Consider the following 13909-nt stretch of genomic DNA (forward strand, 5'->3'; position numbering starts at 1 on the left):
ACATATGGTTTAATTTTATTTCAATAATTCGCTTGCGCGTAGGGGTCTTTAGCAGTGGGGGGAAACCGGAGGACCCGGAGAAAACCCACGCGGTTGGACAGGCGACCCTACTCCGTGTCACTTACAACCGGGGAATCGAAACCCTGCCAGTTGACGTTTCAATAGAAAGCTAGTTCGAATACGGTCGGTACAATCTGACATGTAGCCGTGGGTATAAACGGTCCGTTTCAATAGCTAGCTAGCTAGCTAGAATACGGTCGGTACGATCTGGCATGTAGTCGTGGGTATAAACGGTCCGTTTCAATAGTAAGCTAGTAAGGATACGGTCGGTACGATCTGGCATGTAGTCGTGTGTATAAACGGTCCGTTTCAATAGTAAGCTAGTAAGGATACGGTCGGTACGATCTGACATGTAGTCGTGGGTATAATGGGTATTTACTAAACAATAATCGGACGACGACAAGATACTGTATCTTAAATACATAATTAAACCATTAACTTAACGGTACACTCTACTGCAGAGTAATTCAAGGTAACATCACACCTAAACCTCTCCATCATACACACAAACCTCTCAATAATACACACAAACCACTCCATCATACACCCAAACCAATCAATAATACACCCCAACCACTCCATCATACACCCAAACTTCTCAATAACACACCCAAACCACTCCATCATATACCCAAACCACTCAATCATACATCCAAACCGCTCCATCATACACACAAACCACTCTATCATACATCCAATCCACTACACCGGGAGATATTAGCCCACCATCCCCCAAATGAAACAAACACTCCCCATCACACATAAACATTACTTAAATACAAGATTTCAAGAACAACAATATCCTTCTTCTTTCATGTCGGCGTTTATTAACAACTATCGAATATGAAATATCATTTGGGATAAGGTGTTGGGTTGTGATATTAGTATCCACTCGGTTCAAGCGGCTATCATTTTCACATTTACAATTTCCATAGAACACTAGTCTTACTACTTGTTTAAGAAGTTTGTGTTAAGTTGACCCAATCCGACGCCCTCATGTAGCCATTGAAGTATCTTGGGGAAATCAGATTTTATGCAATAACACTGACTATGACTGTGGTCCCAACCTTTTGTTGGTTGCGCCCCCATTCCAGAAACCATCATCTGACCACGACCCCTCGAAGAACAAACTCACCTTTTACTATGAAACTTATTGTTTACTTGTTTAGACCTTTGTACAATTTGAAGAAAGACGATTGCCAATGTGGCAATAGGTGTAAAGATCAGAGATTGGTATGCTTTTCATGAAAACATAGCATTGTTTCAAAATTTTCAGTGAAGTCCGCCACGGCCCCACGAAAATGACTTGGTGAACCCAGCTGGGGTCTCGACCCAGACGTTGGAAACGGTACCACCGTCAGTTTGAGACAAACAATCGGTTAATTGTTTGCATGGTCACGTATGTAATTTGTCCTGACATGGGGTGGTGGTTCCATCGTCTCTTCATCGAATTCAAACTATCAATGAAGCTTTACGTACATATCAATGTATACACGGCTTAATGCCTTATTTGTTAGCCCCAGATGCTCTACCTCATGCTCCACCATGAGCGTCCACCATGTTAATTATAAGACCTGGTCAATAGTCGGTGAAGTAGAATCAACGAGTCCATCTAAGTAAGACTATGAGAAGACCTTAAACTACTTCCTTCCTAATCATGAACCTTATTTGACATTTCATATCTGATGTGCACCGTGTAACTCTAGATTGATATTACCCACGCCAAATGTAATTACTCTTGACTTCCTTTATTTCCGTAATGAATCTTTGTGAGAAACGTTGTTAAAACCCTTCATCGATGTGAACATTCGGAATAATTGAGCAGTGGTACCAGATGTCTCAAACTACCTTGCCTCGTCATAAATGGGAAAGTTGATAGATATTTGACTTCTCAGTGAGGTCTGTGGAATTAACGGTGATGGTGTTATATTAAGGTAATGTATATACTTCGGTTTTTTTCAACAGCATGCATATTATTTGAATAATATTGGTGGTATGCACACATAGACGGTGTTGTGTATTGAGACCAAGGCAGTGACATTTGTTTTATAGTTCAGCTTTCACTGTATAGACGTGGTGTAATAATAATAATAGTAATAATAACAATAATAATTATGTGACAGCAGAGGTTGAACAGATATAAATTACGGATTTAAAGTTAGATCTTTGCTATATTCGGCATCCCCAGTTGTATATCGTCCCGTTCTACTCCACTAACCCCTGGAGCCATTCTCGGGGGAAAAACGTGACCAAATTATCCGCCCCTGATATTTCTGCTATTCTTATCGACCAATCACAATACTCCATAAATATACAACGAGTGGGCGAAGGGAGGTAACTCGCATTTTGTTGAAATTAAGATTGTCGAAACATTGTTGTAAACTTTGTCAAAATACCAATCTGATTAAAATACAGATCTATATTTCGTTTCGTTTTTTTATACTTTCGATGGACTACACTACATGGACATCTGACCCGACCTATCGATAGGTCGGGTCAGCGGTCATACGAGCGGCATTTTACTCTATGACGTCAGATATTTGATTAACCAATCGGGGCAAAACACGCCTAAAGCTCGCCGTAACAGATCGTTTCATTTCCTAATTCCTCACACCATTCAAAACACGTCAATGATAACAACTCTTCTCGATCCTCTTGTTGTAAAAACAAGTTAAACGAAATTTTGAACTATAAAAACGAAACGAAATAGGATCTATGTTTTAATCAGATTGTCAAAATACTCTAGGATATTTTTGGGGGAGGGGAATGTCACTTCTTTGGTATTAAAAGTCTTGCAAACTTTCTCATAATCGAACGTACACGCATCCTCGGTATCCCCAGTTTTTCATTCCGTTCTACTCCACTATACCCTGGGTTAATCCATAGGGTTTCCACGATTTCAAATTATTTGCCCTGGCCTTGATTGTAGCTAGAGTCTACGAACCAATCAAGAAACAGTTTACAAACTAGTCGTTTCGCCTTCGATTTTATAAGGGTAATTAACCAAATTCATGTCCATTTACTAAATAATAATTGTAAATAATGTATATATTTCTAATTCATTTATAATTAATTGTATTATCAAAATATGTAATATGTTTCGCTGATTTCAAATATGTATAACATCTATATGTTTGACTTTTGTTATTATTACTACTATTTGTTCTTTATCTGAAATGTTTCATTCTGTTATGTTTATTATTATTGAACTTATACTTGGCAATTTGGTCCGGTCTCCATTAATTTCCTATTATATAATTTGTTGTTAGTAAGTACGCATTTAGAATAATTTGAACTTCTCTCATTTAGGCTAACTCCTAACCTTGACCGATGGGAGTTACCTCCTTTTCCCAACAACCTTTTCAATTAACGGTGGATGGGATTGGTCGTTAAAAATAGCACAATCATCAAGAGCGAATAATTTGAAAACATGTCTCCCCCATAGATTAACCCAGGGTGTAGTGGAGTAGAACGGAATGAAAGCACTGGGGATACCGAGGATGACTACAAGCTGCTGTATTGCGGTGAACGTAAACGTTTATTACCAAATGGGGGGTGGGAGGAATGGTCGAATGGTTAGCGCGTGGGAGCTTAGCCCGGTTGTACCTGACTAGGAGTAGGGTCGCCTGTCCAACCTCGTGTGTTTTCTCCGGGGCCTGCGGTTTCCTCACACTACTATAAAGACCCCTACGCACAAGCAAATTATTGAAATAAAATTGAACCATATGTTAGTTCCGAAATGACCTAGTTTGTGTCGAGTGGACGTTAAACCCCCGTATAATGAAACTAAAATTGTGAGTTTATGACCGGATCTTACCACAGATGCTTGTCTAACCTACGACGTTTAATGTGTCAGAATGATATCAATGAAACACCATCTTGTTTTATGTTTGCTTTGCTAACTTGAATTCAAGACAGTTATATTCCCAGCACACCAATAATTTATTGCCAAAATAATATTGTGAATGTAATAAACCTAAAAGATAGTTTCTCTTCTCTGTAACTGTGTCGGTTTTACGACATTTAATTTGTATTTCCCTTGCCAGAACGATAACAATAAAAGACTCGTTCGGTTTCATGTTTGCTTGGAGACCATCTAAATCATCGTAAATCTATTAATTATAACCCTCTTCAGATAATGCATCTGTTTAAGATTGTCAAATGTAATATGTGATTTGTAAGATAAGAATAAAGTAGTTTGGCTCGGGTACAGACGGTTACTATTGTATCTAAATAGCAGATACAACACTGCCTGAAATAGTCGGTCAAAATGGCACCAGAGCATGCAATATTTCACTATTTGATAGGGATACAATCTGTTCCCAGGGATGATTTTTTATTTGGTATTTAATCTAAATTTACCATTTGTTATATTTTATAGAATTAAAAACATTAGTTTTATTTTCAATTGATTAAGATACAGGTCTGTACTTTGTTTCGTATTTCGATGTCCCCCCCTCCCCCCCCCCCACTAAATGAAGAACTGGCCGGTTGTAGATGGTTTGGGGCGACGCGTAAGAGTTCATACGAGTGGCTTTTGACCCTACGGCATCAGATATTTGATTAACCAATCAGCATTGATGTTTCAAATAGTTCCCTGTAACACAAGCCAAGAACTCGCTGTAATAAAACGTTTCATTGGCTTGTCTCTAACTTCAACTAGAACGTGGGTTATATAACAATTCTTCCAGATCAGATTTTGTTATTGTTAAAATTATTGTATTTTTTTTCGTTTCGAGCTTCCTGTAAACATGCATTTTGCTTTTAGACAATAATAATGTAAATTTATTGTATTAGAGATTGGCAAATCGCAAAATCTTATAAGGATACTTTTCATGGACTATAAAGTTTACATTTAACTTGCTGGTGAATTTTCTGGTGTCCTTAAATCTATGTCCAATCTTTCGTATTTTGGGACAATATCGTTTAAATATCGAAATATGTAACACAGATTTTTAAAATTTGACTCTGTAACGAATAGGACGAGAGAGAGAGAGAGAGAGAGAGAGAGAGAGAGAACTGGGTCATTTCAGGAGTGGAAGGATATCGGAGGACCATGAGAAAATCCACCAATTCGGATAGGCGACACTCTATTCTTTGTCACAAGAATCGAAACCATACCACTTGATTCAATGACAAACCAAGCGCATGCGTTAAATCTTTCGGCCACTCAACCTCCCGCAAACGATGACCAAGGGATATTATCATGATGACTGAGGTGTTCTGGATTCAAACAAGTCGTGAAACAAAAGAGAATACATCACTATACCATGGTTTGTGGTGACAACAGGATTTAATACTGCTACTGAATGTAGGATATAAGATGTTCAAATCAACATAATTCTTCGTGTTGGTTTCTAATGGTTTTTATATTTGAATAATGAAAATTTTATTAGATATATTTTGAATATAAACACACAACCACAATTAGTGAGCTATGTAAACTTCGCAAATGAAAAGTAAATTATATGCAATTCGATTGTCTTTCTGTTTAAATATAGCCTGGCTTAGGACTTTTATAACTGTTTAAAATACAGATGTGACGTCACCCTTTGATGTTGGCGTACCATTATTTCAAATAATCGTACGGGCAACTTGCCAATCGTACCTTGTCAAATATTAGACTCGAGTGACGTATTTCACTGTAAACGCACGTGCGGAGAGTCTGTATTTTAAGATGTTTAATGGTCTCGAGCTGAGACATTGCGTAATATATTGTAAAAACACTCGGACCTGACGGTCCTCTTGTTGTTACAATAAACAATACATAAATTCTCATTTTATTTTTAGCAGTTGAACAGTCAGCTTTACAACATGTAACCCGAAACCAACACTGACATTAATTTTAACAATAATCAAGTTTTATAGAAGACATAAATATATATTTTTCAACTCAGAATTGGGAAATTCGTGAAAGTTGATAATACATCATTATTTACAGAATTTATAGTCCAGATTTTACAGGTTCTAGGGAATTTTGTGAATAATCAGTATGGTTTATATTGTCTTTTATTATCCATTATTGTTCGTTAAATTGAACAATGTTTGTTTTAATGAATATATTGTCTTTAAGTGTGATTATTTTACTCCGTGTTTAAGGTCGTTGTTTTTTTTAATCGGTTGTAACGTTTAGAGTTACCAGCTTCACGTTCACAATTTATTTACATTTATTTGGATATTGCCTGTGAATACCATACGTGATATCACTTCTCCAATTTTAGTAGACTGGATCACCAGAAAACTGCTCCATGTTTTTGGGTCGACATTCTTCCAATTAGACCTAACGCTCCGACATTTGAGTACGACCGACATGATTGCCTAACTTCGATTTTTTATATAACGTCACAATTCTAGATGGCTGGTTTCGGGTTAATAGTATAATCGTTAATGTTATATTACTTGTCACAGAGAGTTAAACATACATTATGCAAGAGCTAAATCTGCCTATTGCAGGTCTTTCTTTAGATGTTAAATGTTTTATAAATTATTATTTAGACATTAATTAACTTATCCAGACCATAATAAACTCTCGATGATATCGGATTTCTCCGATATTAAATAGATTAGAACAGTTCAGCCATATTTTGATTTAAGCTAAAAATAGAGGAGCGGGACTTAGCTTCGAACAACCAGTGTGAAATTATTGTCAAACCTTCAAAGGCTAATATCTTCGCTCGCAATAGAGTCATTTGAATGAAATTGTCAAATTATTCATTTTGCATTATCTATTTTCGAACTATTATAGCAATAATGCTTAGCTCTTTATCTAAATCTTACATAATGTATCTTTAAGTTAATATGACTACATGTAATTAGAATTTCTAGTTAAGGGATTAAATCTGATACAAACTATTCTTTTACAAAAATCAAATTTCCGACACGCATCTTGATTATATTCCGGTTATGTTTGTATTTATTTTATGGGAGATTAAAAACGTGTTCCACAAAACAAACAGAATATTTGGTGAGAAACTTGAGACTCAATCTAACAAAGATTCAGGGGATTTCAGACAGTTTAATAGATGAGTAATGTATTTATTACTATAACGATCAAACTCCAAGAAAGTAAACAATCTAACTGCATAGTTATAGTTGATTATATCGCTTTTGGTTAGGTGACCGAATGGTTAAAGCGAGAAATTCAAATTTTCTAAGAAAGACAAAACATAATTATTTCTATGTCTTTTGCTCAATAGGTTATCAAATCATTATTATACGATCATGGGCATTATTTCCCACCCTTAAAAATCTATGACACAGGAAATAACAACACAATTACCTCCCCTGTTTTGCTATTGACAACATGGGGCAGCCATTTTCCAACGTTGGAATTTGAAGTTAAAAATGATATTTTTGCCAATTTCTCAGCTGGCAATAGCGAATTATAGGATTAATAGGATTGTTCTTTAACAAGGTAGGACTGTTTATGGATACCATCTATTTTAAGGCTTTATTTTAATACATTTTAAAAATATAACTTGAAGATTTGCAATTGCAACTTTAAAGAGTGCGAGTTAAATCAGAATGTCTGTCACTGAGTCAAGTGGCGTGGTTTCGACTCTAGGCTTGTACGTGACAAGGAGTAGGGTCGCCTGTCCAACCCCGTGGGTTTTCTCCGGGTCCTCCGATTTCCTCCCACTGCTAAAAAACATCCTACGCGCAAGCGAATTAATGAAATAAAATTGAACAATATGTTAGTGTCGAAAAGACCTAGTTTGTGTCGAGTGGTCGAGTCATCAATCTGAACCACTATACTACTCTTCAAAACAATAACTAGTTGACAGGTCGAGTTCACGACAGTAGTTACGTTGGGCTTGGTTAATTAAGCACATGCAATTCAGGGGCTTTTTATCAACTTGGCTCCCCCCAAAAAACACGTGATCACCCGATCAAATCTTCAAATCGCACCTAGAGGTGATTTGGTAATCTCTTCGGAAATCGGTGATTGATAAATTCATCGATTAGGGTAATCGATTTGAATTAGATGCACGTTAAAGATAAAACATTTGATTGGATGCAAATCACTCTGGCTAATCAGTGGTCGATAAAATAACATTTTCCCATTTTCCAGGCAGTAATACAACGGTTTATCAGGTCCCTGAATGGAGAAACGAAAGTCACTGATCTAGACGGGTTATAATATCGGTATAAAACTGCTTTTTCGATCCTTTTCTGAGCATTCAGACAAGTTATTTGGCCATTTTGTGTATTTCGAAGAGTTAAACGAAAGTTTATTTTAAAGACTCTTATAACACTGAGACTTCCGCCCTGGACCCTTATTCACGAAAACTTAAACTAAGATAAAATTGAAATTTTAAGAAATATTGCAATTCGATTGGCTGACCAGTAAAATCAATTTGCATATATCCAATGAAGTTGCAGTATTTCTTAAAATTTCGATTTTATCTTAGTTTAAGTTTTCGTGAATAAGGGCCCTGCTGTTCTGAGGGAGAGAGAGAGAGAGGGAGAGAGAGAGAGAGAGAGTTTAACGTCCACTCGACACAAACTAGGTCATATCGGGACTAACACATGGTTCAATTTTATTTCAATATTTTGCTTGCATGTAAGGGTATTTAGCAGTGGGAGGAAACCGTAGGACCCAGAGAAAACCCACGAGATGGGACAGGCGACCCTACTCCTTGTCACGTACAACCGGGGAATCGAAACCCCTGCCTTAAGGAACATAAACTGAACCATAAAATTTTCATAACAAGTTTAGAAATTATAAAGCAAAAAAACTGTTTTATTTTACATTTTGACCATGAGCCGTTTCTCCGATATATCTATTTTGAAAACTTGAATATGTTTCTATTTTACATTATAAAAAGTAATAACTAAATATTGCCAATTCTTTACATTCACCGTTTTATCGATCACATTCGCAATTATGTTCTGCAAATTACCTTCTCAAAGACCGTCATCAAAATTGTTGATGCACACAAATTGACAGATTAAAGAATATTTATAGAATAAAAGTCCCAGAAATAGAACATGTCTAAATTTAATGTAAAGACATGAAGATTGTCTCATTAGGTTTTATGTTTCAAGTTTCATTAGTCTCAATAATCACAACTCTTAGATATAATTCCTTTCAAGATTAAACATAAAAATGGAAGTTTTGTTTTTGTTAGTGCAATTAGTTTGATATATTCTATTTTCTATGTTGCATATATTTTTAATGGTTTCTGAGTGATTACTAGCGTGCTCCTGAACTAAAAATAAAGGACTGTCTATAGAATTGGATGATTAAATATAATTTCTCGGGATGGGGGTTCAAATCCGTCAGATTGAATCACCAAAGTCTCTGTAACCCGCTACCCGTATAATTTGTCAACCTTTCCATGTAATTTGGTGATAAAATCACATAACTTCTCTCTTCATGTTGTTCTTTTACCATCATCTGGTTGAGAAATCTATTTCTTGCTGATTTAATACAGACGGGATCGGTTCTACCAAACCAGGTTATTGTTGGAGTGGGGTGGGGGATCAGGTATCAAGGCAGTGATTGAACTTGGATTTTAGAAATCTAGGCTGCTTGGTACGTCTCAACCTCGGCAGAAAATTAACAAACTGTTTAAATGCAAAATTAAAAGTGCATCATAAGTACTAATATATATAATTAATATTTATATTATGACCAGTCTTTAATATACTACTGTATACATGTTTTTGTATAGCTTAAACTGTTACAAATTAATGTAATGGGGTTTAACGTCCTAGCTTTCGTTTCCAGTCGCTCCGACCTACAACACTGACACGGGGAGGGGGGGGCGCTATAAGTGCCAGTCGCTCCGTGCTACACCACTGACAAAGGGGGGTGGGGTGGGGGTTACATACCATACCAGTCGCTCCGTACTACAACACTGACACGGGGGGGGGGGCGGTAAATACCAGTCGCTCCGTGCTACAACACTGACACGGGGGGGGGGGGGGGTAAATACCAGTCGCTCCGTGCTACACCACTGACAAAGGGGGGTGGGGGTTAAATACCATACCAGTCGCTCCGTTCTACAACACTGACACGGGGGGGGGGGGGGCGGTAAATACCAGTCGCTCCGTGCTACAACACTGACACGGGGGGGGGGGGGCGGTAAATACCAGTCGCTCCGTGCTACAACACTGACACGGGGGGGGGGGGTAAATACCAGTCGCTCCATGCTACAACATTGACGAGTATACGCTTTTAAAGGTGAACCTTCCCAACCAGCATCGGGGATTGAAACCGGAAGCTCCTGGACTGTGAGCCAGCGATTTAATCAATAGACTGGTGTGGCTCTGCTTCTATAGTAAAAGTAATGTTAAAATTTAATACTGTAAAGAAAGACCTCAAATGCAAATTTATATTAGATACGAAATAAATATCTTTGTTAGTGGCAGTTAGTATCCTTTCAAAATAGTGAAATATTTCTTGTTCCTTGTGCCATTTTGACCGAATATTCCAGGTGGTGTCGTATCTGCTCTTTAGTTACAATATTAACCGTCTGTACCCGAGCCAAACTACTTTATTCTTATCTTACAAATAACATATTATATTTGACAATCTTAAACAGATGCATGATCTGATGAGGGTTATAATTAAGAGATTTACGATGATTTAGATGGTCTCCAAGCAAACATGAAACCGAACGTGTCTTTTATTGTTATAGTTCTGGCAAGGGAAATACAAACTAAATGTCGTAAAACCCACACGAATGCTGGGAAGAGAAAGTTTAATAATAAGTACACGGGGACTGCAACACACAAACAATTACACAAGACACATCTACGTACAAGACACAATATACAGAAATTACAAAACAACAAAACACTCATATCGGATTAGAATGGATCCGGGGCCTAGCCGTAAGCGTCCACCCAGGGGCGTACATATCGATTTGGTTTGGGGGGGGGGGGGTAGAAAAAATAAGACTGGCTAATGCACAGGATTTCATACAGGGGGCCGGGGACTTGCTCCCCATCAGAAATGTTTGAATCTAGAGTACCTGAAATGCACTCTCAGCGCATTGAAGAAAAAATCTTTATAAACATTAAAACCGTGTGAAAGAATTGATATGTATTAATTTTATAGTTAGGGCATACGTTCTTATTTCTATAACACGGAGAAGAAATAATACTGAATACATGCAAGCCATCGGGGAAAAAACGACGTGTGCAATGTGTAGTTATCTGCCTCATTACGTTATAATTGTCCAGCTTTAGATCTTAACAGAGCATAACCTCTCCTAAATCATATTTTAAATCTTTTAGCCAAGTAGGTTTCAATATTAAAGAACTTATGAACGTAAAGAGACGACTTACAGTTGGAATAACCTAACCAGTGCATTTGTACCGCAACCTTAACCCCCAACAAAACACGTGTGACTGGCGCCCCCTCCCCTCCTAAATCTTTCACAACCAAGCTTACTTATGGAAAGTAAAAAAAACAATATTTTAAATCGTTTATTTAAGTTTTATCATTCCACGTCGTGTTAAATATGATAAAAGGTCCCGCAATGCAGTCTGCATATCTCTAGTTAAGTGTTTTTCCTCTCAATTGCATTTGTTTATTTTAATAAATGTATCTGTTATAACCGATGATTTTAATCAGCTTTTAAGTCATCTGTTGACAAATTACTTACAGAGTTAATATGTCTGGAGTATTCATGATACACCCAATAAACCATATTTTTAAATTCTGACGCTATATAAAATGATTCTCTAGAAGTGGGGTTTTAGATAGGTTAAGCCTGTTCTCCCAATCCCATTAAAATATGCTGAATAAAATTATTGTTTTGTTTTACAATTAAATCAATGTGTTTCTCATATTTTGAACATTTAGTTTTACATCAAGCGGATTCTTTCTATCCTGTTCTTTTCCTGATCCTATGGAGCAGAAATCGCGACATAATTCTAACGCTTAACCTAGAAATGCATGTTATAATATTCTTACTACAATTGATGTAACGTCTTATTTATATAGTAATTTTACTATTTACGCACCTAACAATGATAGTTTATATCACCTTTTAATTAGAGATACATTATGCAAGAGCTTAATCTGTCAGTCTGATTACAATACAGATCTATATTTCGTTTCGTTTTTTTTATACTTTCGATGACCTACACTACCTGAAGATCTGAAAAGTTATAGCGATAGGTCACGTCAGAGGTCAAAAGACCGACTTTTGACCTATGACGTCAAACATTTGATTAACCAATCAGCATTGATGTTACTAGTGGAGTACCCACAGTTCCGGGCAAAAAGCGGGGTACTCCCACTGGGGTGTTCTCATCCAGCTCAAAATATTGATTAAGGGGATTAATCCTTTTTTAATCAGTTTTTAATCCTTGGATTATCGGATTTTAATTAACAGCCTTAATTGGCTTAATCAAGTGGCCCAATTTTATGGTGTAGAGAACTGTGTTCAACAGATTATTCGTTCAGCATATAGCATGTAAACTGTTCATCTTATTTTATCATGATGATTAGCAATTTTTTGTTAAAACTTACTTAAGTGGTGAACTCCGTTCAGAGGACACTATATATAGTTGGATTGTAAGGTGTATTTTGTTGAAGATGTATTATTAATAGGAAAATGTTTGATTAAATAAAATGTTTAAATGATAACTAGTACATTATATGCTAAAATTTTTAAATATTGTATTTTTGTATAATAATGTGTAAAAAAAGGGTAGATTTAAAATGGAATAAAATATTAAATTAAACTGTTAATCCTCTGGTAATCCTTAACCCAGGGGCGGATTGGGCCGGTCGGACAAAAATGAAAAAAAAAATTTGTCCAATTCTCTAAAAAAAACTTTTCTGCTGAACATTATATGGGGGGGGGGGGTATTGGACCGGCCATGGAGCGATGATGATCATGTTGTATGTGGCCGGTGGCTTTAACGGGCCGCCACGCCATCACTGGAATCTGGATTAGGCTGGTATGATAGACTTTCTGGGCCGGGTGTGCTGGGTGTGGGCCGGAATTCGGAATCCTGCAATGGTAATTCCGAATTTCATCCGAAAATTTCATCGGAAACGTCTGCCGATGGTTCGTAACTCCCCCAAAAAATTCAATTTTAAGGCCTCGGCAAAATTTGATTATAGCTGGTCTTGACGATACAATGATAATACGTTAATTAATAATATGACGATATGATAATTTCACAGGTTGATGGTTGTAAATTACTTGCAGGTCGGGGTTTTGGCCTAAATTAATCGATTTATGAGATATATTATTTGTTGACAGAGATTATAATCAGATATGCCACCAAATCGCATATTTGGGGTTCATTTTTCAAAATTTTCATGGGGGAGAGCCCCCGGACCCCCCATCCGGCTCCGCGGTCAGTAAAAGGGGCCGCTCCGACACGGGAGCCCGGGTCGGTTCCCGGCCCCAATCCGCCCCTGCCTTAACCCTAACTAATCCCCATTGTTGTATCGTTAAATATTTGATTAATCCCTAAACAATAAAACTGGCACAGTGGGAGTAAATCAAAAAAGGTCAAACACTCGATTCGACAGACCATTTGATTGGCTGACCCCTCATTTCAAGCAGAACATGAGTTAAATAACAAGTCTTCCAGATCCCAGTGTAGTAAAAGCAAGTAAAACGAAATTTTGAACTATAAAAACGAATCGAAATAGGATCTGTGTTTTAACCAGATTGTAAATTTGTCTATTGCAGATTTCTTTAGGCCTGAAATGTTATCTAAATTATTAATTAGACATAAATTAACTTATCCAGGCCATAATCAACTCTCGATGCCGTCTTATGTGCATGATTTTCATTGGATTTGAATCCGATTTGCTGTTCATCGTCCGTTGATGATTAAACGCAAAAACGTGCACGCCAAGGGCGATATA

General features: G+C 37.0%; 1 protein-coding gene across 1 annotated transcript in view; it reads right to left on the reverse strand.

The window, feature by feature from the left end:
- Positions 1-13909, reverse strand: part of LOC126827736 (coiled-coil domain-containing protein 115) — a 319045-nt gene that overhangs the window by 273354 nt on the left and 31782 nt on the right. The gene's annotated exons all lie outside the window — the stretch shown is intronic.

The sequence above is a fragment of the Patella vulgata genome, chromosome 7, assembly GCF_932274485.2.
Source record: "Patella vulgata chromosome 7, xgPatVulg1.2, whole genome shotgun sequence".
Classification (NCBI taxonomy): Eukaryota; Metazoa; Mollusca; class Gastropoda; family Patellidae; genus Patella; species Patella vulgata.